The sequence below is a fragment of the Anser anser genome, assembly GCF_964211835.1.
Source record: "Anser anser genome assembly, chromosome: 17".
Taxonomy (NCBI): Eukaryota; Metazoa; Chordata; class Aves; order Anseriformes; family Anatidae; genus Anser; species Anser anser.
In genome coordinates this window covers 1,653,197-1,678,602 of record NC_139738.1, presented here as the reverse complement: position 1 = coordinate 1,678,602, position 25,406 = coordinate 1,653,197, and the positions used below count along the sequence as shown (strand labels likewise).

Genomic DNA, 25,406 nt, shown 5'->3' with positions numbered 1-25,406 from the left:
AATGTGGCATTCTTTATGGACGTACTTGGCACCAGCAAGAAAGGGGCAGGGAGGGGCTGGGCCACTGGCTGCCCCCTTGCACTGCTCGCAGGAGTTCCTGGAGCTTTCCCACCGTGGCTCTGCGTAACGGCAGCACAAATGCTATGGCAAGGGCCTTGCTTTTCTTTGGGCTGTGAGGGATGGAGCTTGTTGCATGTGGGTACTGAGAAGAAGGAAGAAGCGAGGGAAAAGTCAGCATTAAGGGCTTGATTCAACACCCATTAAACTCAAGTTGAGAGTGATAGATTTTAAAAGGAACCTACAGATGCAATAGCTACTTAACAGGATTTTCAGGAGCACTTGGGTGTCTAATTCCCATTGATTTCACATGAGGGAATTGGCCTTCATTTGTAGGACACGATTTACAAACAGAGGTTCTTCCATGTGTAGATCCCACTGATCTGCAAATTGCTTGGCAGCAAATTGAATGTGAATATGAGCACAACTGGCCATGATTGCCCCCGGGGCAGGGGATAATTTCTTTGTTTTTACAACACCCACAATGTCCAGTAAACACAGTTTTCCTGAAGGGATGATACAAAGGGTTCCAAGGAGAGGGAAGATCCTGGCTGCTCTTGAAAATCCTGGAATGTGTTTTTAAACGTCTGAATAGTTTTAAAATTTTGGGAAGCTTTCCATTGTCTTCTGGAGCAATACTCAAAAGTTGAGAGGCGCACCCCAGCTCTTCAGACACTATGAGGAGCTGGTAGTAATTCAGAGGAAGATTCAGCTTTGGCAAAGTCCTTCCGTTGAGGAGTAGGAAGGAGAGGATTTGTCTAAACTTCCAGATTCAATCTGCTGCTAAAAAATTCTTGGGCTTGTAAATAAGTACACATTTTCATTAACATTTAATTTTTAGTTAAAAATAAATTCACAGAAATATAAGTTCCAGCTTATCTGCCACCCTCAAAAGCAGAACAGGACATCCCCTGTCCTGATGCATGTTTTACGTATTTACCATTTTACATATTTAGCCTCCACTTTATTTTGAAGTGATCACTAGCTTGAGTTTGCAGGGTTAGGGCATGGCTGTGACCGTAACTCCTCAGAAACCTGCTGGAGGTTCTTTAAAGAAGTTGGAGAGCACTGTACATGGGAGGCAGCTGTGGACTGTTACTGAAATGAGGAAAAATCTGCTGAGCATCTTCCCTGTACGCTGAGCCCTGGCCCATTCAGCCCTTCCCAAGCTGCTCAGGTGGCCAGAAGCTGGGGGTTTACAGGGTTTCTCTGAAATGCTGTATTAACTGAAAATAACCCACCTTCATGGTTCTTTCACCTTTTGTGAAAACGTCCCTTTTAAAGAGTTTTATGGAGTAAGCTGCCTGCCAAGTGTAACTTTGTGTGGTCATGGCAGCTAGGAATTCGCCAGCCCGGCTCAGCAGCTAGCAAACACCACTTTGTGAATTCGCCAGGCTGACTCCAGCAGTTTGGGTATCTTCAGAGGGCAGAGCCGGAGATGTCTGCCCTGGGGGCAAAGCTGCTCTTGCCCCTCACTGCCACCAACGAGGTGGACTCTTTCCCCCAAGTAGTAAATGCTGCAAATGCGAGAGCTACCACTGAACCTGCAGAGTACCAAGCTCAGACACCCAGTAATCCGATCAGAAACGTAAAACCATCGCATCATGGAATAATGAACAGCTTAGTAACTGGAGCAAAGCAAGCCAGACCTTAAGGATTCGCTGTGGATGTGCGTGCAAAAAGAAGCAAACCCCAAATAGCCTTTTTTTCTGTCTCCCAAATACAAATGATCGGGTGATTTGCAGGAAGTGTTGTGCTGAAATAGGATGCACCAGCGAGTTGAAAGTCCTGAAGGAGACCTAGTAATTATCGTGGTTTGAAAGAAGCGGCGTAACTGGCCCCGAGATCCAGGAAAGCTGAGAACAAAAGCAAATGAATTAACTTGTTATTAGCTTTAAGAAGCTAAAGATAGGCTGGAGCTGAGGACTAATGATCCACCTGCAGGTCAGTCCCAATGCCCTCATACCGTAAACACGTAATCTGATTTCTGCAGGGAGTGAAGAGTGGAGTAGATGAATTACTGCTACTCCACCAGAAATAATTACTCGTTGAATCTAAATCCCTTCCTCCGACTACAAGGGGAGTCTTTTTCTCTGTGCCATCTCTGCCATGCTCAGAAATTTCTTTAAACCAAGTCTGTGAACATTTCTTCTTCACTTTGTCTGGCATTAGTTCTAGTGACTGCCAAGGCAACTAAAGCCTCTGATCACTGTCCTGCCCAGTATGGATCCACACGGCTACATTTTTCTGCATTAGAAATGACCAGCAGACATGAGAGTGTTTGTTTATGCCAGTATTTGTTCTACTAAAGAAAACCATCTGTACAGCGTTAGGCACACCTCGGAAAGCTCTTCCTGAGGGTTTGGTCACACACACAGCCACTTCGTTTCTTGGAAGAAGGCCATTGGTTTCAAAGGAATCCAGTCTGTCTGCAGGCAGGTTAAGCAATTATTCAAGGAATTAGGCAGTAAGTGTCTTTTCAGTCACTGCAAATGGCAGGAGGTGACCTCAGTGCGTTTAGGTGGGTTCCTGCAGAACCCGACCCCTGGTACTGCTGGAGTCATCTCACCCGGTACGGATGTCATATCCACTTCGCTCCTCCAGGGCTGTTCTGTACCATAAGAAAAGAATATGCACCAGCTTTCACTTGCATTGTTCTCGGTTCCATCTCAGGAGTTCATCTTTCCCATCCTTAATTAGGAAGCACCCGTATAAATTATCCCACAAAGAAAGCTCCACGAAGCCTGCAGGTTCACTAGCGGATATTGCTGCTGCAGACTGCTTGTTTTAACCGTATTACCAGGAACATCAGAAGAGGATTAGGGCACTGCTCCACCAGAAGCTGTGCAGTTAAGCAACAGGCAGGCAGTCCCTGCTCCTGCAGGTTCCCGGTCTCTTCCACGTACAGCCAAACTCATCGTCTGTGGTGGAACTGAACTCATTTTAAGAGTTTTACACCCCGGATGAATTTGGCTTAGAGCATTTCTAACTGTTTACTTTCTCCCTTTTCACAGCCCGCAAGCTGTCAAGCTTCTATCCTTTGTTTGGATGTTAATTTGGATTATCTTGTCATCGAGGAAATCATTAACTTATTATTGCCGTGTAAAATCAGAGTAGGCAAGGAGCGCACCCTGTGATTTTGGACCTCAGCAGCAGGGCAGCCTGAGAGCTGTCACAGCCGGCTTCAGTGTTTTTCTCCTCCCTCTCTTTGTTTTTAAGAGGTCTGGGGCTGTGGGTGCTAGAATGAACAATATCCAGCAAGTGCAACGTGTAAATTTTGAAAAAATATTAAACATGTGGTTTGCGTTTCAAAACCCGGAAAATATTATGAAAGCAATAAAATATCCCTACTGCAGGCAGCCCGAGAGGGCTCTCCCTTTGTGAGTACATGCACTCGGATTTAGCTGCGTGTCATTCTCCAGCCAGCGTCGTTCCAGGAAAGCCAGGCTGGGTCTGTGCCTTGAACCGAGCTAGGCAGAGAAGCCGTACAAAATCTGGGGGCAGCAGCTGTGTGGTGTCCCCAGCGGAGCCCGATCCAGACCGGGATAAAAGCAAGGTAGCAGAGCTCCATCTCCGTCCACGGGGTTTGTGTCGAACACCTGTAGCTGCTCCACCAGCGGGGAGCCTCGTAAAGGGCTGGTGCGTGAATTTTCAGCCAGACTAGCCGAGAGCACAGGTGCCTCGTTAAGGCCTGCGGTGCTGATGATCATAATTAATAACGGTCAGGCAGCTCACACTGTCTGCTCAATGGCCGGGCACTCAGTAGCAGTTAGTTGTCTGGCTTCCTCAGGCAATATAAGCCTGCTCTGGCATCACCCCTGGCTGTCCTCAGGTGGGGATTCACGGGTGGGCTGGCCCCAGCAAATTAGAGGGATGCATTTTGGCTCAGTGACGAGGTGTTTTGTACTGCAAACACGCACGCAGAAACTCAGCGGCCTGAGGGATGGGTAACAGTGTCATGAAGTGTCATACAAAAACTTGGGAAGATGTAATTAACTCATAAATACTGCTAGCAGATACAGTGACAGGGTGAGTACGTTAGCAATAGGGTTCTGGTATCCTCACGCCTTCAGATTTAACCAAAGCTACACTTAAACAAATCATTGTTTAGGGAGCGTGGACACTTTATTTTTTAATAGTCTGTGACCTGCAATAGACTTTAGGTTGGGTGTTAATGACCAAAGGTTTTGCAAGTAATTAAATCTGCGGAAAGCACTATCCCTGAGAGGCTGAGGGGTGTTTTGGAGAACAGGCGCGCGTCTGTGCATGGCTGCAGTCCTAAACTTCGCTGGGCTGGCTGCACGCAACCTGAGCGGAGCCGATGCTCATTGATCCAGGTGGCTCTTTTAACCAAAGTCTGGACGTGGACGTGCTACTGCAGTTGTGCTTTATTCATGTAGAAACCAAATATTACAAAACCATGACACGCACGTTTGTATCGCAGGATATGGCCACCTGATTTTTCTCTTTGGGCAAAATAAATGACATGAGTAGACATGACTTGAGGTATAACTCATATACATCACAGAAAAACTTTTAATATATTCCAGCTGAGAATCTCATGCATGTATATATTTATATATATTAAGCTAAGCGTATATATATATATCTTATACTCAGACTTTACAAAGAAAAGACGTGGGCTGGTGTGCATGCTACCCTGCATTCCTAAAACGTAGCTCCGTAACACGCTGTTTTGGGATCTGTACACAAGTCATAATGAAACTTATCTTTCAAACATTGTGCTTTACAAAGTCACTGACATCTTCATCTAAACCTTTGTGCTATTCTTGGTAATCAGGCCACCATTTTTCACGTAATGTATTGGGCCTGTGCAACCATACTTCAAAAATAGATGGATATCTACCTAGATAAAAGAAGGAGCAATCCAAGTTTCACCCAAAGCTCAGATCACACCTTTTCTGAGGGTAGGAAATAATACTACTAAAAAGTCATAAAAATAAATATATATAAAATTTCATTTCCATGCTTGGTTGAGCATCGGGGTTCCAGCAAAGGAACTTTTGATGTGTGTGCTTGGAGAAAGGGCAAAATTTGGAAACCTCACAAGAAGGCCAGTTCTTCTAATGGCTCAAACCCACTTTTTCACACCCTGCAAGGCTGGATTTATTTACTTTATTTTATGTCATGGGCTGCTTTTACTAAGGTCATGCATTATTCATCCATTTCTAAGTGTCTGATAGAGAACAACCTCTTGCATGTGTGATGAAATCTGTGGGGCCCACTCTGAAATGCTGACTTATGTGGAGTTAATTAGGCATGAATTAGAAAGGGGGGGGGGCAAAAAAGCCACATAGGTGCCACAAAGCGAACATACTGCCAAGACAAGCTAAGCAGCAGCCCGGGGTATTATGGGTTAATTATTATGTAGCATTTCTAATGAATCAGAGAGGCACGCTCAGCTGGGGTCTAATTAGTGCTGCTGAGCCCTGAGGTTGCAGAGGCTGTAAGAGGGTGCTGAGAGATGGCTGCGGTGATTGGGGAGGCGTGAAAAGGGTTGGGCTGTGACGGGGTGGTGGAGGATGGCACTGTGAAGACATAGAGGAAGCTGGTGTTCCTATTTTATTTTTTGCCTTTCCAGCAAAAGGGCCTGACCCTAATTCCTGGGTAAAACCGCGCTAGCAGTGGGGTCTCAGTTAAGGCCTTAATTTTTTACCGCTCCCCCTAACGTTTTAATTCATTGCCTTTCCTCAGTGGTTGTGAAGTGTCCAACAGGTGATCTTTGCTGGCTGAGGCACTGCTAAAGTAGCTGAGTGCTTCTCTGACTCTGCGTTACTCTTTGCAGACTTTGCCTGTAAGGAGCCCAGTTGGTGCGGACGGCCCATGTTGGCCAAGTGCATCGTCCCAGAGAGCTGTGAAACAGCAACGTCTCGGGGCAGAACGCGGCATCTCCTTCTGCTGCCCTCCTGATACTGCCTTGCCGAGTGTGTTTTGCATCACAGGGTTCCTCGTTCAGATTCGTCATCCGTCCCTCTAGAAAAGCTGTTTGAACGGTACCTGTAACACTGCTATTAACTGAAACTAGCAAATGTCGAAACCATTCCTCTTTTCCCCGTGCCTGCCGGGTGGTGTAACCCTCAGTGTGCTCTGTTCCCATTAACTGGCTGGTCCTTTCCCTTCAAACCCTCAAAGCTCAAGTGAACATTTATCCAGTCAAAACACCAGGCTTTGTATGGTCAAAGGATTAAAGCGCGTTATTAAGTTTCAGTAAAGAATATTAATGGGTATTCACGGAGCAAGACTTGTATTTCACCTTAAAGGCCAAAAGCTTGGGGACTGAGTATGATGCCAGGGCCAAAGCCGCAGGGTTTGGACCCAAAGGCACCAGGTGGCTCAGGCGATGCTGCTCCTCACCCAAATTTCGATGCTCACAGCCAGGCACTGTCCTCACGGCCGCTTCGGTCAGCGGCCAAGGCACTCAGCACCCAGGACTGCAAAACAAGAGGAAAGTCTTGTCTTTTCTTTTTTTTTTTTTTTTTAATTTTTCCCATCAAAAAGGAAGGGATGGGGAAAGGTTGTAAGCACATAAAATGGGTGCATTTACAATGTTTTGTGCTAAAGCTTTGCATGTAAGATTACCTACTGTGTACTGTGTCTTTAAAACACTAATGGGCCCACTAAAAAAAAAAAACAAAACCAAACCCATGACAGTCCACTAGCAACTAGCACACTAACAGGTTCTCATCTGACACCAGTAGGGAACCAAAGATATTTTATTATTTGGAAACTCCATATAGGGAAAGCCAGCCTTGAATCTGTCATTACTCCAAGAACCGCACCTCCCCTGGGAGTTAATTATTTTCTTAAAATGCAACTTGTACTGTTAGTTTAAAACATTCCAACTGTGTTCGCACTCTTTAAATCTTCTGTAAACCTTAGAGTTTAAATCACTTGCAGATAAGAGTAATTCTATTAGAAAAAAAAAAAGTTCGGTGGAAGGGGAAAGAGAGGGAAATAAAAGGGCATTGATAGAAGCGTCCTTTGGGTGCCCATTGCCCTGTCACCTTTAGAACTTGGCAGGAGCTGCAGCCCGCAGTAACTTTATAGGTCCTGGCACAGAATGAAACAAAATAGGTGCATGCCACATTTTCCTTCCAAAAAAACACCAGAGAGAGACTTGCCTCCTTTGTAAGAGGCTCAATATCTGAAAAGGTATGCTAAATTTAAAAAGAAAAAAAAAAAAAGCTAGTGGGACTGACAGGTCGTAGCCTTTTCTGGGCTTCTATTTTGAAAGAAGGTATTGGGCAAAGAGCTGCATCTGGCTGGGAGCACGTTTGGTAACTGAAGGGCTTGCAGAAGTGTTTAAATATAGGGCGCTACTGCAATGTTTGACCATCTTAACTCCTCTTGCTTTGGCTCCTTTCGCTGCTTTCATGGGAATTCCGGGGCATTAAAAAAAAAAAAAAAAACTCACTGCTGTGGGCTTGCCATGAGTGAGCCAGGGAGAGAGCGTATGTGTCATTTTTGGAACTGTCTGTGCAATCGTTCTTATGTTGTATTGGCCGGGCTCCTAGAATTAAGGGTAATTCAGTGGTTCCAGAGCTGGGCTTTTTTTTTTTTTTTTTTCTCCCTCCCCTCCCCAGCCACCCTTTCTCTCTCTAATTTGTTTGGGCTGCAAATCAGCTTCCCGAACTCTGTGAGTGCTGTTTTTCTTTCTGACCGGTTTTCTCGTGAAAAGAGCACGTTGGCTGAGCTGCGATTTTAGCGGTGATGCGAACCCAGCGCCACACACCTGTGGGAACTGTTCTCGAAAGGAGATGGGTGAAAGCAAAATGTGCATCGTTGGTAATTCTGGCTGTGGCTTTAGTGGCCTGGCTATAGAAAAAAAGGTTCCCTCTACCTAGTGGTCTTCTGTGAGAGACACCACCAACTCCAGCCCCCCACAGCTGGGTGCTGCCAGGCTTCAAAAGGACGAAGGAGACCCAAATCCTACTGAATATTGCTTTCTGCAGATAAGAGCACTGCACAGAATTGGCCTCTCAGCCCTCAGAATCTCAGCTTCACAGAAGTGTGTTGATTATTGCACACATACATAACTTCAGCACTTATTGGAAAAGGTATGTGCTGCTGAACGTCTGAGTCGGAGAGCCCAAACGCTGGGGCCTATCCTAACAAGCTAATTTATGAGTGACTCTAGTAGCAAACTAAACCTTAGGACCTTGGGGTTTGTTACAGTGAGACAGAAAGAAAAAAAAACGGCCTATGAATTTTAGGTCTTTTATAACTTGTTCTGAAAAGAAACACCCATGAAGCAATAAATAAATTTGTCAGATGCTTCCGCTTTACTTTAGGCGGGTGTCTTTATGTATATTCCTAATTTAAAACAGATGAGATATCGGTACTGAATAAGTCAACGTATTTGTTACGCACGTTGCTCGTGAACGGCTCTGTGCGTAGGGAAGCCTTCGGGCTGCAGAGGATGAGGGTGACCGTGCCACCCCTGCACACAAGGGCCGGGCAGGGTGACGGATTCCCCTGCGCACTGCCTCGCGTGCTGCTCCCTGCGACTCCTCTGTGATGCAGCACGTCAATGATTTATGTCCCAAGGAGTCCGAGCGTTGACGAGGTGATCCCCTGGGCCTGCTGGTAGCACTGTCACCTGCAGGCCAGAAGGTTGTTGTACGTGCTGGACCAGGATTTCCAGGCCTGGAGGAGCTGCCCTGCGAGCTGTGCTGGTCGGGATGACGTCCCAGCAAGGAGAGGCGGCTCCCGTGGTGCTGCAGGTGGGCAACAATTCCTTGGCGCCTGGAGGGAAAGCGGAGTGTCAGCGAGAAGTGGGGATCCCCTCTCTCAGCTTTAGTTGTGTCACCTTAGGTTTTTTTCTGGCTTTTATTTTTTATTTTTTTTTAATTTTCCCTAAGTGCCCTGTTAAGTGTATTGTGACTGGGGCACTGCGTGTCAGCTTGGAGTCACTGTGTGCTACATCAACATTTACAGAATCGGTAAAATCTCATCCCTTCATCTGCGTGTGCTCCTCGAACACACTGCTCCTTGAAGACGCCCATCTCTGCCCCTTGCACCACCACTTTAGAGAGAAATGAGGCAGGGACAGAGCAGAGGGCACCCCCTCTCCCGTGGGCTCTGGTGAGGATTAGATGTGAGGGGCTTCAGAACACCTTTGCAGTTCGTGCCTCTCGTCTGGGCCAAAGAAAAAGCAGGAAGAGCCCCAAAAATGTTCCAGCTGAGTTTCTGGTCAGACTGGGTGATGTAGCAGTGAAGGTGCCATAAGAAACATCTGTTTCCAGAAGCTTTTTTTCATGATTTTGCACATGCCAAATTTGTGTGGCGCATGTGTCCGGCTGAAGCTTCAGCTCTCTTGCCTCTGCGTGTTGTCTGCCTACACCGACCTCCTCTGCTGCGTGTTCTGTGCTTGTCCTGCAGTCTCTCGAGCAACCTAGCAGGGCGATTAGGTTTTGTGATGCAGATAGAGTTGTGTAAGAATACCACTGGCAATATAAGCAATGAAATGATTTCCCCCCCATGCTAGTGCTATTGAATGAAAATTTCTTGGCCATAATTTAAATCAGAGCAGATCAAGAATATTTTCTGGAGATACTTGTGTGATTTCCTCCAGTTCAGTTAAAGCACGTGAACATTTCATACAAACTGATTCTAATATAATGCACGGGATACCCTTATATAAAGTGCTATCAGCAGACCAGGAAACACTCGAGATTACGTTTTTAGGCAGAAATAAACTCGTATAAAGGACAAATTCCCTCTTAAAACCGTGCGTAATGAGACACAGGAGCCCACTGAAAATAATGAGCTGCTGAAGGAATAAACACGTAAGGAAAAAAAAAAAAAAAGCGACAAAAGGCCAAGCAGCTTTGGAAAGACAAAGAGAAAAAAGCCGGATGCGGTAGGAAGAGACGCTCGGTGGCTTACGGAGCACGGAGATGGGCTGGAAGCGCCGGGGCAGGGGAGGGAGAAGCCGGGGGCGGGTGGCGCAGCCCGGGCGCTGCCGGCACGGGGCGCTGCTCCCCCGGCTGCTCCGGCGGCTGCCGCCCGCGGGGCCCTTGCGATGAGGGCTGCGGGTTATCGGACAGCCTGACCGGCCTTGCTGCGGACGTGAGGTGCGGAAAGAACACAGATTTTTTTTTTTCTTTCTTTTTTTTTTTTTTCTGGATGCGAAACCGGCGGGAGCTTGGCTGCGTTGATTGTGGCTGAATTCAAGATTTATTTGCCTTGATTTCACCTGTCTCAGCGTATTTATTGAATACCGTTCCTGCCATAAACACTGCCTTCAGAAGATTATTTCCTGGAGAGAAAGCACTTGCTCTCGTTATTAAAAATGCACATCTAGTAGATTTTAGGCGCCGTGCTCATCTAGCCAAGAGATGATAGTCCAGAGACATTCCCCCATCCCTATATATGATCTGTGGTCACCTTCTGAGCATGGCCAGCACCCCGGCTGGGCCCTGGGCTCCCAGCAGCGGTCAGTGGATGCTGCAGGGGGGTCGTGCGCCCCTCAGCCATGGGGGAGCCCCGTAACACATGGCACGGCTCCTGAGAGCTCTGCTGCTGAATGCCGCCTCGATCTTTCTTTCCGCACAGTAAAAGTTGTCCTCAGGCATTAATTCCTATCCTAATTTAATCGGAATTTCTCATCCTACTGGAGCATAAAATAAGGAGTAATTAGTTTTAATGTATCTACAGCCTCTTCAACAGAAAAGAAAAATCTCCTACCCTTGATTCTCCTTGGTGTGAGTAAGCCTCATTAAGATTCTTGAAGTTAAAAGAATATACAAAGAAAGGTGCTTTGTATAAAGCAGATGTGCTTTTCTGGTTTACTTAGAGCTCCTGAGGTCTTCTGGGGACATGTTTGTCCCCCTGAGCATCCAGGACACCGGTGGCACAGAGCAAAGCTGTGGCGGCACCGAGCAGGTGCATTGTGACGGGAAACGAGCGTCAGGGCCTGCTCCTGAAAAGCTCGGGTAAAAAGGCTGGTGGGGCCGGGGGAAGGTGCCCTCGGCCACGCTCGACAGACTAAGCCGGGCACACAAATAATCCCAATATTCACAGTATAACCACAAAAAATCACGCTCTTGTAGTAAGGCACCAGCAAAGCCTTTATTTTGCCATGCCTGGAAGCCACTTGATTGCTTTCTTTGTCTGTCTTGATATTTTTAACATGAAATAAGGTGGGTTTTTTTTATGCTTGGTGACCGGAATATTGAGCACAGAGGCCTGGGAGCTGGCCAGCCAGCAGGGTGCTCGTACTGCAGGGCTGAGGCATCCAGCGACGTTCATCCCTGAGCCAGCTTTCTCTTGCTGGGTCTACTGATACGCTGAGTGCTGTTTAGATTGCATTAGCTTGGTTTTGTGGTTATTTCTCCTGCTGGTTCCATTCCAGGAGCACTGGTATGGGGTTGCAAGTAAAGTACCATTCTCTGTTGCCTTAATTTTGTCATTTGGAAAGCCTTACAAGTTAATATGTATATGAAATGATCTAAAATTCATCTTACTTGATGCATGTTTATTTAACATATTTAGGTAAGGGCCGTATTTATTTTTTTCTAAACTACTTGCATTTTAAGGTACTTCAGTGTTGCAATTTTAACAAAACCTGTCTTTGTCTAAGCCTTTATCCGAGTTGGTAAAGATTTTTACATTAGTTCTGTAGTTATACTTTTTATATATATAAAAAAAAAAGGTTTTCTCACTTCAAGACAAAAAAACTTTTAACATAAAAGTCCTGTGGAGTGAATAGAAAATGCTAACTTTTTCTTTTTTTAAAAAAAACTGGATTTTGGGTATTTGAATAGGTTTCAGGATAAAATACATTTCAGACGCTTCTGAAAGTCGTGGTAAATTAAATTCAGTAGGCCAGTTCTGCAACCCGTAGAAGTCATTGCAGCTTCCTTGGTCTGTGCTGCACGGCGCAGAGCCAGACCCAGATGTGTCCCCTGACGGCTGGTGGCATTGCTAAATTCTGGGATTGCTCCGCGGGTCAGAGCTGGAGTTCCTTGGGCTTTGCTGTAAGGGAGGCCGGCGGGTTCCGGCCTTCTCTGAGAAAGAGGAGCAGTACGGCATGAAATAACATTCTAATCAGAATTCCCTCCTCACTTAAACTCTCTTTAGATAGACGGTTAATTTATCTCTGTTTAACTGCTGAATCAATCCATCCATCAAAGCTACAAAAGCTAATTAGCTGGAGTCGAGGCAGCAGCAGCTCCGATACACGGTAGGGTATGTAATACCTTATAAAATTGCAGCAGGGGATGCAAGGTACATTTCCCTGCATATGCCTTGGAGCTGCCCGAGAGGCCCAGGTATCCACTCCCTGCTGCGTTTGCGAGCGCCGGCTTTGGCCAGAAGCCTACCTCGTGTGGTCGCTCGAGGACCTTCTCCTGGTGGTGTCCCCGCTGGGCGCTTGGCTGTCCAGCAAGCTGAGCACGTTCTGCAGCACCCGCAGGTGGTCCTGCACAGCTTTGGGGGAAGGAAAGCCAGGCTGAGGGCTTGGAGACCCAGCCCAAGTTGTTGCAGAGATTCCCTGGGATGTTACTGCTCACCTGGCGTGGGCTGCAGGCTGTGGTGTGCTCCGAAGGAGTATCAGCAGAGTGCTGCTTGTTTGCCGTATGGCTTCTTGGTTGGCATTGAGGCTTCTTTTGTGCAAAGCCCTGGTGCTACAGGGTCCTTCCATGGTGTTGCTACTGCACCAACCCGTCTTAACTGACTGTAGAGGACACGGAGCTACGAGCACAATGTCCACGGAGGCACCAGGGGAAGAACAGCCTGGGCGTGAGGGGCAGTTTTTTCCCTCAGGTGTTTCTCAGTGGTGTTTGTATGCAAACTTCAGCTGCAGAAGCAGGGAACAGTTCTTAAGAAACATGAACCTTGTTTTTGTGCTATCCGTTAATAACTATAACACTCTCAACAGCTCTTTCTTAGCAGCATATCTTAAATCTTTCTCACTCCTATAGCCTTTTCCTATCCCTGTTCATTAAACTGGAGTAAATATGTACCAATTACTAATCTCTGCTCTGGTATCATATGCAGTATGGCATTAAGTCAGCTCGTATATGTTAGCATATACCAATATCACACATATACCCTTCAAGCTGTCTGCAATAAATGTCCCCTTTTCAAGTACTGAACATCCTGGAAAAGTCCCACTACCCACAGTGGTCATCAGCCTGAGGTCTAAAGCTTCCTAATGCAACACCAAAGGAAGGTGAGCACAGCCCTTGTCTGTTTTAATACTTCGAGGATTCTGTGTTGCCAAGCCTCGAACAATTATTTTCATCATGTGGAGGCAGCGTGGTTCACCATTCTTGTGCATTGTTTTATGCAGTCACTATAATCATTAAACTCCATGTCCATTAGATCCTGATAAATTGCTTGATGCTCCATTTGTCATGCTCCACGACAGCATGCAGTCTGTGTTTTCTTAACACATGTTCCACGTTAACTGTTTTCATTGACTATGAATCCATAAAAATACATGTGGAACAGAGGGTACATAGTACAGTCATGTCTGTCTGACTCCTTCCCATTCTAATTGGGTAGCAAAGTCGTTTAATAGAGTCTGTGGAGTCTGTTTAACTACATTCTGCCAGAACAATGCTCTATTCATGTTTTCAACAGAACACTAGTGATTGGGCTAATATCTTTAAACTAGAAAACAAGTCTTAATTGGAACAGATGCTGCAAATACCAATGCAAATGGCCAGCTCTTGTGTGATCAAAACCAGGTACAGTCCATTGATTTGTTTTTAATAGCAGCTTTCATTTTTTATTAGTGTACACAAAACTCACTAACACTATACAAAAAGTCAGTAACAATATTCTGAAAAATCATCTTGTTTAAAACAGACTCTGCCATGCATTGTTTCTGGCAAGGTGCTATTAAAGAGTTTCCGTCCTATTTTGGCAGATCATGTTACTGAAACACTCTTCTTTACTTTCCTCTCTTCTAGAATTTGAATAATCCCAGTGCTTTTCCTAACAAGCTATTGACGTTACATTTAATAATCTGTTTAGATATTCACTTACATTACAAACAGGCATTCAGGTTAGATTAGGCTAAATAAATCCACAGTCGTGGTAAGCATGTGTTAGATTGTGATCTGCTTGCTCTGGGTACATGCTTTAGCAGAGCAGAGCACGCGTTCCCACCGCATAAACCTTTTGTCACGGCACTGTTTGGGCTGGGGAAGCTCTGAAATGTTAAGGAGACAGTGATTTTTAAGCTAAGAATAAAGATGTGCTGTGATTTTCTAGAGTAAATTGGCCTTGTCTTTAGGATATATGAAATATTTGATAGCAACAAGAATAGAAAAAGCCATTCGGAGTAGAGCAGAGAGACATTCATTGCGGCACACCTGGCATTTGTGAATATTTGTTGGTCTTTTTGTGAATGCAAATATTTTGGGTTACCCTGCGCTGTGGCACTGGAGCATCAGCAGAGACAAGCCGGCCTGGCGGTGGCCCAGCAGCATGCCCAGGTGGCCGTTGTCCCTTTCATCTGAGGGTTTTGGAGCCTTGGCCGTGGTCACAGAGGTGCAGCTGGGGAATGCTGGTCACCAAACACAGAGCGTGTGACATCCAGAAGTTTTCGTACCCCAAAATAACCTTATTTCTGTGAGAAGTTCTCCTAGAAGTGCCCCTGAAGAAAGGTGCTGTTTCTCAGCACAACCTAAGTCTTTAAAGAAGGGGGAAAAGTGCATTTTAGCAGGTTCTCAGCTTGAAAACAAGCATGCTATTGTGAATTTCCTACAAAGGGAGTATAGTGCTGGGAGGCACTGCAACCAGAACCAAGCAGATCTCCTCGTGAAACTCCACAAACCCAACAGTGTTCACTTCAAACAGCACTAAAAACCCATACAGTCTCCAGCTTAAAGCATAGGAAGCAAGCCATGCACGCTGACAACCCAGCTCCCACCCCGCATCTGGGTCCCTTTCGCTCCACTTCTGCTGCTGGCTGCCTCTGACCCTGACTGCAGAATGCCACTTCTAATTCCTCAGGCAGGAGTCATCGCTCCAAACGAGACAAATGAAGATGACGACTGGTGATAACACATGAAAAATGTGCCGGCCAGGCAAGGGTAAGGACACTTCCAGTACAGCTGCAAGTTGTATTTGAAACTGGCTGCAAGGAGGATGCACTATTTCAGTCCAAATGGAAAGAGAAGGTGCAAGCAAAAGCAAAAACGACAGAAAAATGATGGCTCTTGTCCCTGTTTTGAAATCTGTCAGTCTTATTTTGGAGAATTTCATGTCATTTAGCTTTAGAAATCAGTGTGTCGCAGAGGGTTATCAGACACAGGTGCCTGCTCTTGGTGCCTTAGTGAGGTACAGCCAGGGATGTGGGTTTGCTGCGGGTGAAATGAGCCTGGAAAGGTGAACTCTGCAGCTGCAGTTTATTTAGAATAACTGAGGGCCATGCTCACCAGCCCACATGGATGCTGCTCCGTGTGTCTCCGATAACCACACGATGATGCACGGGCTATGCTGACCACCGGCTGCCGATGTGAGGAGCATGGTGTTCGGGTACAGCTCGAGGTCTTCCAAGCAGAACAAGCCTGCAGCCTCGCTCAGCTCTTGTCGAGCTTCCAGCAAAGCCATTTGAGCGTTCAGCCTCAGCACGGGCAGAGCCAAGGCGTGTTTTGCCCCGTCAGGTTTGTTGAAAAGATGCGACATTTGAGGAGGGCTGGGGATTGACTTGATGAAAAAAAGGCTTTGCTGGCTACCTACCGCAGCACGGGCAGGTCGGGGACGGGGCTGGCGAGACGAGGGTTGCGCTGGCTCAGGAGGGGCATCCCAAAAGGGATCTGGATTGAATTTGGCCTCCTCAGGAAAAGGAGGGCCTGCCAGTCATCCCTGGCTTTGCAGAGAAAGAAAAGGCATCGTGCTCGGCCAGGGGCCACGGACCCAACACACGTACAAGGGCTTGTGGTGGAAGCAGCAGTGGCCGTGGGCTGGGCAGGTCTCCTCCTGTCCTGCCTGCTCAGATCGGGGTTTGTACTCCCCCAAAGACAGAGGGCATGCTCTGCCCTGGCTGTTGCTGCAGAGGACTGTGGTTTTTTGTGCAGGGCTTTTCTAATGTTGGCTTTCATATTTATCCAAAGAAAATTCGGTCTTGTGGCTTGATGCACTGAGAAAGAATCTGCTCTGAAAGGGCTGGTAGAAAAGCATTAATTGCATCAGATAATCAAGGGGCAGTGGGTGGCTGCTTGAACGCTGGGCTCTTTTGGGATAGAAGCAGCTCAGTACAGACGCAGTGAATTTCTCCTTTTATTCTGAAGGACATATGAAAAATTACAGGCCTGTAGCCAAAGAACTGGCTTGGTTTTAGGTTAACCAGTTTAGATAAATCAATGTATACGTAAATGAATTAATTAATCCTACATAAAATTATTCAGAGGCTTGAAATAGATGATGTTCTGCATGGATATGGTGAGCTCTTATTTAATGCTAACATTGCTGTAGGTGTGCACAGAAAAGATTGCAGATTCAAGGCTACACAAATCCAATTGTAGGCAACTTGCTGACGGTTCTCTGTCACTGCTTCAGCTTCCCATTTACTGGTTTTTATCGTGCAGCAGATCATGTTGTACCACTCTTACAAGTTCTTCATACCATGGCCAGCGACACAGGTTTCCCATTCCCACTGATTTTCTCCTCTTTCCCGAGGAGCAGAGCCTCTGCTCCTGCGGCAGAGGACGGGGCTGTCATCTTCTGCTTGTAGGAGCCTGATGCAAGCCAGTGTTCAGCAGGCTTTGGTTCAAGCTGTAAGTAACGAGCAAAGTGGTGGTATTTTGTTTTAATTAATAACTTTTAACATTTAGACACCCGTGCATTTGATGTGTGTGGAGTTTGGCAGGGGTTGTTCCCAGAAGGTCGTGCAAACATTTTCCTTGGTCAAGCTGTAGGCGACCTCCTACTGCCTGAACTGCACTTGGAGATTTTGGTTGAACTTGACCCAAAGTCTTCAGGCCACAACTGGCAGCTGCTTTGCTGATGCAAATGTGCAGATTTTCCATGGGGTAGGCACACAGCCTCGTGTCACCTCCGAGTGTTCAGCTGGGTTTTGCTCATGCAGAAGGACCGCTGCTGTGAGATACAGCTCGTGGCGGTGAAGTGCCATGCATGGGAAGGCATTTTTACCCCATATGGCTGGAGACCTATTTTGTGACAACACGGGATTTGCAAATCCTCCCTGCAAAGCTGTGTACAGGCAGGGAAGGGCAGGGAGCAGGCAGAGCTGGGCCTGGCACGGTGGAAGGGCAGCGGGCAGGGAGCTGCTTCCTCCACACACCCCAGGCTGGATGGATGCAGCTTTGCCTCTCCTTAATGGTTTTTTTTTCCCTGTTCCACTTCTGAGCTAGCAAATTCAGAAGGGCTCTTGCAGAAGGAGACTTCAGAAAGCTTTTCACCGAAGCGAAGCTTAGAACAGAGTGATGCTAACTCGGAGAACATGGTCTTCTTTTTTCTCTGAAACCACTTCCTTCTTTCCCTAGGAACTGGGCTGCACCCAGCCAACCACACTCGAGCAATAACCATTTTGAAATACAAGTGAAAGTATCAGCAATACTGGGGAATAAAAATACCAGAGCCATGGGAAATGCTAGGAAGGTGGCCAATGGAAAGTACAGTCACTCCGGCAGGGAGCGGGATCCAGTTGCTGAATTGCTGAATTAATGAAATCTTACCAACGAGGTCCATTTCGCGCAGCGCTGAAAGGAGCCCAGATTTCTTGCGTTGTCTTAGTGGTTGCACTCTGATCCCAGATGGGCGGGTAATAATGTTATAAATGATTTACTGCCATACAGTATATGTTATGGGAGGTTTATAGAGATCAAATCGCACAGTGAGCTGGAAAATCCTCTCTATTGTTGAGGCTGTTCCCTGGCTGCTGTTGGCAGTAGTACATTAATGGCATGTGAGGGAGTTTGCCTTATTCAAACAATAGTGTAGGCATTATAATTTAATTACTCCCATCATTAGGCCAGTTTTGTTAGAGAGAAAAAAAACAACAAGTGGAAAAAAAACACTGAGTTTTTTCTTAGCTGCATTTAATGAAGGACTCCCTGTCCTTTCTGTAAGAAGTCTTCTTTGCTACACTGTATTTTATTAATGGTGTAACAGAAGATTTTTACTTTCCACTCCTAATATCCTGGACTGGATTTCCACCCCGGTATCTTTATTCCTGAAATTCACTGTCTTCCTGACGAGGATTTGTTGGGCCAAATGTAGTTGCCTCTGGGCAAGCTTGGGGTGGCAAGGGATAAAATACATTCTTCGGGAAGGGAAATCTCCAGTTTGGGAAGAGAAAACTCCAGTGAATTTTAAGTATTACATATGCAGTAGAACAAACAGCAGGTATATCAAGTACAACACACAGGAGCAAAGTGTTTCTTGACCTGTGGCCCCAGAGGCACAACGTGAAATTCATCCCTGCTTCAGAGCCAGGATCCAGCGGGGCAGCTTGCGTTGATCGTCCCACAGATAGTAGCACACTTTCCCTTTGATGTACTTAAAGACTCCTTTCATTTGTTTATTTTTGCTGTCAAATTACTTCACTTAGTCCCTTGTGCAAGCCAGATACCGCAGGATATTATTACATTCAGTAAACAAGGAAGTGGAACCTGACACCTGAATGACAGTAAATTAGGTTATTTGCCAGTCACAAGGGGCCAGGTTGCATGTGTGCTGGACTTTACTCCGAGGCATGTCCTGTCCACGGCCCTTCGAAGAGACCCGAGCCCAGGGCTGTGGCCGAGCATTTCACCTGCTGTGGGCTCCCCGAGCTGCTTCGTGCCCCGCGGGGGAGCTGCAGGAGAGCGTGCACTGGAAGCGCTTCCCGTGCGGTGCACCCGATGAGCAGCAATGGTCCAGACATTGTCTGGGACAAAGGATTTCCTCTGTAACCATTGTTTTGTTTTTTTTTAAACCATTATATGAAGATTCCCATGTGCTACCATTGTACATAGTGACATAGGTATGCTCGCTGTCCAAGGAGGGCAGGGGATTGAGGACAGATAGAGCAAAGCCCCCGAATTCCTGTTGGGCACTGGTCAGCCAGCACTGGGATGTCTGGTCAGTGACACACTGCTCTACTGAACCGTATCCCGAGTCTGCCTCAAGACCTCAGCAGCCCAAAGCAGCGGGTACCGCTTTTTTCAGGTATTTAGGTGCAGCCAGAAATCACAGGAAGGCCGTTCTCCGCCTTTCCAAATCGGACGTGGCCTGCCCGTTCTCATTTACAGGTGCACGTGGCATTTTATTTCAGTGCGCCACCTGCTAGCACCACAGGCACACTGGTTATTTGTGTGGAAAACTTGTATCAGTAAAATACTTGTGTTTTTCATTGCTTTCCAGTACAGTAGAGCAGCTGACAATGTTCAAGGAGAGTGCCTTGGCGAGGAGGTATTTGTCTGGAACGTTTTGAGGCTCCTGGCTGTAAGGTGCAGCACAAAGCCAAAGTTACCATTATTATTGCTTTTGACTGCTGGTGTCATCCTTTCACGATCATTACTATTTCACTAATAACACCCCCAAAATGATTTCTGGTGGCCGTGGCTCCAGAACGAGGCCATCTCTAGCCCCAAGACACAAGCTGTTAGTGGCCTTGAGTTTGACACCAGCACGGGTCCACCGCGTGCTACCGAGGGGCGCATCCTCTGCCCTTACCAAAACCAGAGGGCTTCCCACTGAGGTCTTGGTGCAACCCCTCATGACATGGGATCAGATTGCTGGTGTGTAGGTGAGCAGCCTTCATCTGCCCAACGCACAGAGCGTGCCGTGCCGCAGGTCCCGCGGGGCTGAGAGCCGTACCTGGCATTACCGGCGCGCTGGGGCAGGAGGCCGGGGCTGTGCTGCCAGCTGTAATCACTGCTCTAGGCCGTCGTGCAGCATGAGGCTCTTATTTGCTTTGTTTATTCAGTCTCTCGTCACCCTGTAGGCATTTATTTCTTGCCCCAGAGTCACGATTACCGCTTTAATTATTAGCATTTCCCTTGCCAGCAGTTCCATAGCTTTCATTCCCTGAGTCAGCAGGGCCTGCTGCAATTGAAAGCCTTGAGTGCCTTACCCTACCGAGACACGACTGTAACTCGATGAGCCATTTGCAATGGCAAACCCATTTTTAAACTCCTAAACCTGAACAGCCTCACTTCAGTAAGTGCTGCTACCAGGAGTCCTTGCAAATAATGACTTTTCATGTCAAAGACTTGGATAATTTGATAGGACAATGAGGAATAGTTCAAGGTCTAAACTTTGAAATACCTCAAAATTATTATAATTGGACGTGTTGCAAGAGGGAGGAACCTCCATATTTTAAGTACCTTTTCAAAACCAAACTTCTTGTTATTCTCAGAAATAAGCAAGAAAATCCCATGTTTATTTAGGACCTGGGCAAAAGAAGCAGCAATTGGGCTCACTGTATTGGTTCTGCAGGAGGGATTATATGCGAACGCTGGCCTGGGTTTTGAAGTTCTTGGTCAATTTGCACTCGGACAAAACTCTGAGCTACCTCTAGATATATGGTTGAGCAGTTGGTAGATGAACGATAAAAATAAACTAGAGAGTGATTTTTTTTGTGAGGACAGGATTAAAACAGTAGTCTCCCCATGGGGAAAAGCTGCCACAGTAGCACTCAGTAGTTGCTTGGTGCTTTCTCTTTAAATGGCTCATGAGATTTTAGCTTTGGAATTAAATTTCCTTCTCAATATGCCGCAGTCTTTTGACTTCTGGGCTGGTTTGTGCAATCACTCTTCTGGTTTTAATGGTCTTTGTTTGGTGGGACACCATACTGAGTAGCTACTTAAATGTCCCAAGCTATCAGAGAAAAATAAATCTAAACAGATGCATTAAATGCGAGAGCTTGAAGATATTCAAGGGAAAACCTTCGATATCCATCCAGAGACAAATCTTCTAATAAGCTGGTACTTCCTATTAGAGGAAGTTTTGAGTAGCACCCACAATACTTCTGATTACAACACGACAAATTTTACCTAATGAAGTTCCCAATTGCTCATGACTTTTCAGTCAGGTGGACCTATTTCTAAACTCATCCATTTGCATTAGGTGCTTTTCCAGTTTCCATAGTAACCGGGCAATTCATCATCTTTAACATATCTAGCCTTACAGTGTCTTACAGAGCGAAATACTATGTCCGTTTTATAAATGTGCAGCCAGAGGTGTAGGGAACTAAGTGATTTGCCCAGGGTTACAGAGTTCATCTGCAGCTGAATAGGGTAAGAACATTGCTTTCCTGAGTTCCAAGAAAATGCCATGCCTGCCAGGCTGTCCTTTCCCAGGGAGGTATTTCCTCTATCAGATCTGCACCAGCCGAAGGTTGTTTCCCAAGTGTTCTTTTTCTCAGACTTGGAAAAAGAGACTTTCAGAAATGAAGAGGTTGGAGTTTGAGTGGTACAGAACGGGGTGAGTAATGAAACAAGAAATCAAACCTTGCAAGTAATTTATTCAGCATAAATGCCAGCCACATTCTTTGGACAAATAACTCGCAATGAATAATTCAACCAGCGTCATCACTACAGGGCATAGGAACAGGATTGTTTTTGAATCGTTTGGCCTTTTTCTTCATGTAAATCCACCCTAAAAGTCCAGCTTCAGCCCTTGGTGTGTTCCAAGTCTGGATCTGGATTTTGCTTGTGGTTTGGCCAGAGGAGGGTCAGGGTCAGACCTGGGCCTGTGCTGAGCACACTCTTTTCTCTCAGAAGTCCAAAGAAACTCCAGGAATTTGGTATCTTACAGGATAAAATTCAAAGCTGCCCTTCAAAAACTGCATCTGTAGCCTCAAAACCTTGTGAAAATAGCAAAACATTGAAAGCCATTGAGGAATCCTGGATTAACACAGTGCACAGTAGGGAAAAGGCTGGTGGCCTTTGGAACAACTTCTCACATTAATTTTCTTCCAATGCTGACAGCTTTGATTTATTGCCTTAAGGCTGGTTAGAAAACACCCAGACATGAGGGAAGCCAAGAATTATGGAAGGCAAAGGAAAATATGGTAAACGTAGTGATGAATAGCCCTGGTAGATAGACAAATACTGCTCTGCACTCCTACTGCACCCAAATACTGTCTTAAAGATGGGAACAGAGGTTTTGCTTGCACTTTCACTATTGCTTCCTTCACTTCTAATGTTGAATATTCTGCTAGAAACCCCATGGGAACCCCGATTTTGTTTATTTTATGTCAGCTGAATGCCAGCTGGAGCACCAGCCGAGGGAGGACTTTGAAAATGAAAGAAAGAAATACGCACCAGCTGAGAAAGTTCCTAAAACCGATTTGTTGTGAGAACCCGGTGTATTGATCCCCTGCCTCTCCTCCCCTCTGGCACTGAACAGCCGCCCAAGGGGCTCAGCACGCTGCTGGGTGCACACAGCTCCCAGCAGTGCTAGCTGGATTTACTGTCATTGCACCCGCCAGGACAGGAAGCTTCTCTTTTGATTTGCTGCTTTGCCTTGCTCAAATAAGATTTAGTGGTGGGATTCTGCATCAAAGGAGGTGTTTGAAGTTGAACTGATCACTTGAAATGGTTAAAAACCAAAACGAACGCAACCCACAGAAATAGGAACTTGTTGTTTTGCTTCTCCTTCCGCTGCTTCTCTCAGTAGGTGTTTGTCAGGGACACAACTAGTGGTAGCGTGTAAATAATGCTCTGGTTAATCCCCCGAGCTCAGGAAGTACCAGACACGGGCAAAATATGAGACACGTGAACACGGGTAACAATGCTGGAAGTCTGACCGCCCGTCTGTGCTGGTAAAGAAAACATTGCTTACACGTGGTTCCTCCTTAGAAATCAAATCAACGTAATATTTCCCAGCAGAAATTTGGGAAGTTCACTGAAACAGTTTTCTGGGTTACCAGAACTGTTTGCTGAGAACCCCCCTGTGCCCTGACACCCCTTTTGCTTTACCAAATTTGAGTTTACAAAAGAACCACACCAAAACAGACCAAATAACTGAGGAACAAAACATTGGGAGAGTTGTCTTTAATTTCATCAATGGCTTTAAATATTTAGAAAGCACAGTGTAAACATCTGAGGAGAAATCTGTGCGCTTGGTCTTCGTGTTCAGAATTGTTGGGATTTATAAACAGAAAGGCTGCTCTCAGGGTGTGGAACTGATGTTTCAGACTTTCCACCAAAGTTATATATGCTCATGTCATTACAGCTCTTCCCTCAGCCTAAATTGCTGGCACGGCGTCCTGAAATGTTTCTCATTAGTAAACTTTACATAACCTCCAAAACTGCAACAACTGTAGAATAAAATGTACCAGGATGCCAGCTGGAGCTGGCACTTGGCGCGGGGCTCTCGGGGCTGTTTGCTTAGCTGGATTTGAAGGATGTTCCAGGCCAGCTAGCAGGGCATGTGACTGAGTTTTGACCTGAACCGCTTGCCCAGATCCAGAGATCCTGCATACTTCATGGGAATGCTTTCCACTTGTCGCTTTCATACCTCAGACGCAGCTTTTAACAATTTGTGCGCAGACCCAAGCCCAACAGCCATTGGAATATAGTCAGAGGTAATGGCACTTGGCTCTGTAAAGGAACAATGAGATTCCAGAGCAGCTCAGTATGTGTTTGTTTAATGCTGAGTTAACAGTTTCCCAAGAGTAAGAGGGCCCTGCTTTCCTTTTTTTTTTTTTTTTTCCTGTCCCAAAAAAAACGCGACATCTCTGATTTCTTTTTCAAAGGCTCTTACCTGAGCAGACACAGAGCTGTACGTGGACAGGGATCAGGATGCAAAGACATGCTTGTGGTCAGGCAGGAGCTGGGAGACCTGGAAATAGACTGCGCATCTCTGTTGGCTGACGTTCCCATGCCTTAATCCCAAAACTTTCCCTTCCTTCTATTAGTATTGTGGGGCAACCTGTAGGAGACGGATAAATTTCGGGGAGCAGAGCTGCGAGGCCTCAGCTCCAACACTTCCCCAGGAAAGGTTAATTTGTGGCTGAGTGATTGGAGCTCAGCTTGGTGAAATCGTTTTACCTGATTCCGTTTCCTGGACTTCTCTTCATTTTCAAATAATCAAGCCTATTTATTTTAAATATATGAATTTTCAACCAAGGCTTTAATGTATACATAATTTATATCACTTCCTTGGTATGGAATTAATTTTCTTTTCTCCAACATGGAAAATAACACGCGAACTCTTGAGTAGTTCTCTGATGCTGAATTCCAAATTGTCTGAATTAAATTTGAATCCCGGTGGGTTCGGCACCTTCCTAGTTGTTCATCACTTGCAGGGTTTATTACGTTTTAGATGATACTATTAAATCCAGCCACCCCTAGAGGTACCGGCCAGACTTTGTGAGTCTAAAGAGTAGAAGACCATGAATGAGTCCTCAGAGCTGTTCCAATTTAGCAACGCAGTAATTTAAGTTGCCTTTAAGTGGACAGTGAGTTGTAATTTTTTATATATATTTTATAATTTGTTTGCAATTTCCATTTCCCTCCCTCCAATACCTTTTAAGAATTAGAAAATTAATGCGTTTTCCCCCAGTTTAGATCCTTTTTTTTTTTTTTTTCTATTTAGTGAACATTGATTTTACTCCCTTCCCCAGTGCTTTTGTTCATCTCCAAAATTAATGCATCTTTTTGTCTTTGCTTTGCAGGGGGTCTGTCCGGGGGGCCGTTAATGGGAGTGGATCCTGCTGCCTTCTTCCTGGTGAGCTGAGGAGCACTGTGCCCAGAGAAGCTGTGGTTGCCCCATCCCTGGAGGGGTTCAAGGCAAGGTTGGACGAGGCCCTGGACGACCTGATCTGGTGGGTGGCATCCCTGCCCATGGAAGGGGGTTGGAACTGGGTGGTCTGTAAGGTCACTTCCAACCTGACCCCATTCAATGACATGGTTTTATGATATGAACTGGAATCAGCAGCCAGTGTCATGCTCCTTGGGCCAAGGTGCCCTCATGGGATGGGCCAAGGGAAGGCTGAGCTACCCTAACCCTTTCTGATGGGCAACTGTGTGACCTCCTAAAAACTTGTGATGTGATGCTTGGAAATGTGGTTTAGTGGTGGACTTGGCATTGCTAGGTTAACGTTTGGCCTTGGTGATGTTAGAGGGCTTTTCCAACCTAGATGGCTGTTTGATTTTACATCGCTGGGCTGGGCTGGGCAGCAGCTCTCCAAACACCGAGGCCAGCCACATGCACAGGGTTAACAGCGGGGTTCGAGCATGGAAAGCCAAGCTGCAAGTCAGGGGTCTTCAAGGAAAACTGAAGAGGAGGATTTGGGCCATGTGGTGCCCATAAAAATGAATGCAAAATGTATCAGAAGTATATGAAATCTGCAGATAGTTGTTTTGTGTTTCAAAAGTGTTGAATATAGGAAAAAAAAAAAGCTCAACGGGAGT

At 46.1% G+C, this 25,406-nt stretch overlaps 1 protein-coding gene across 3 annotated transcripts in view; it reads left to right on the top strand.

Moving 5' to 3' along the window:
• Nucleotides 1–25,406, top strand: part of LOC310882955 (actin-1-like) — a gene marked incomplete at its 3' end in the record, with an annotated part of 131,630 nt that overhangs the window by 101,498 nt on the left and 4,726 nt on the right. For 2 of the 3 annotated variants that reach the window (XM_083802473.1, XM_083802474.1), the window contains one exon: nt 24,668–24,817. Of the gene's footprint in view, nt 1–15,348; nt 15,702–24,667; nt 24,818–25,406 lie in introns of those variants that run through there. The other variant, XM_083802475.1, reaches the window with a different exon arrangement.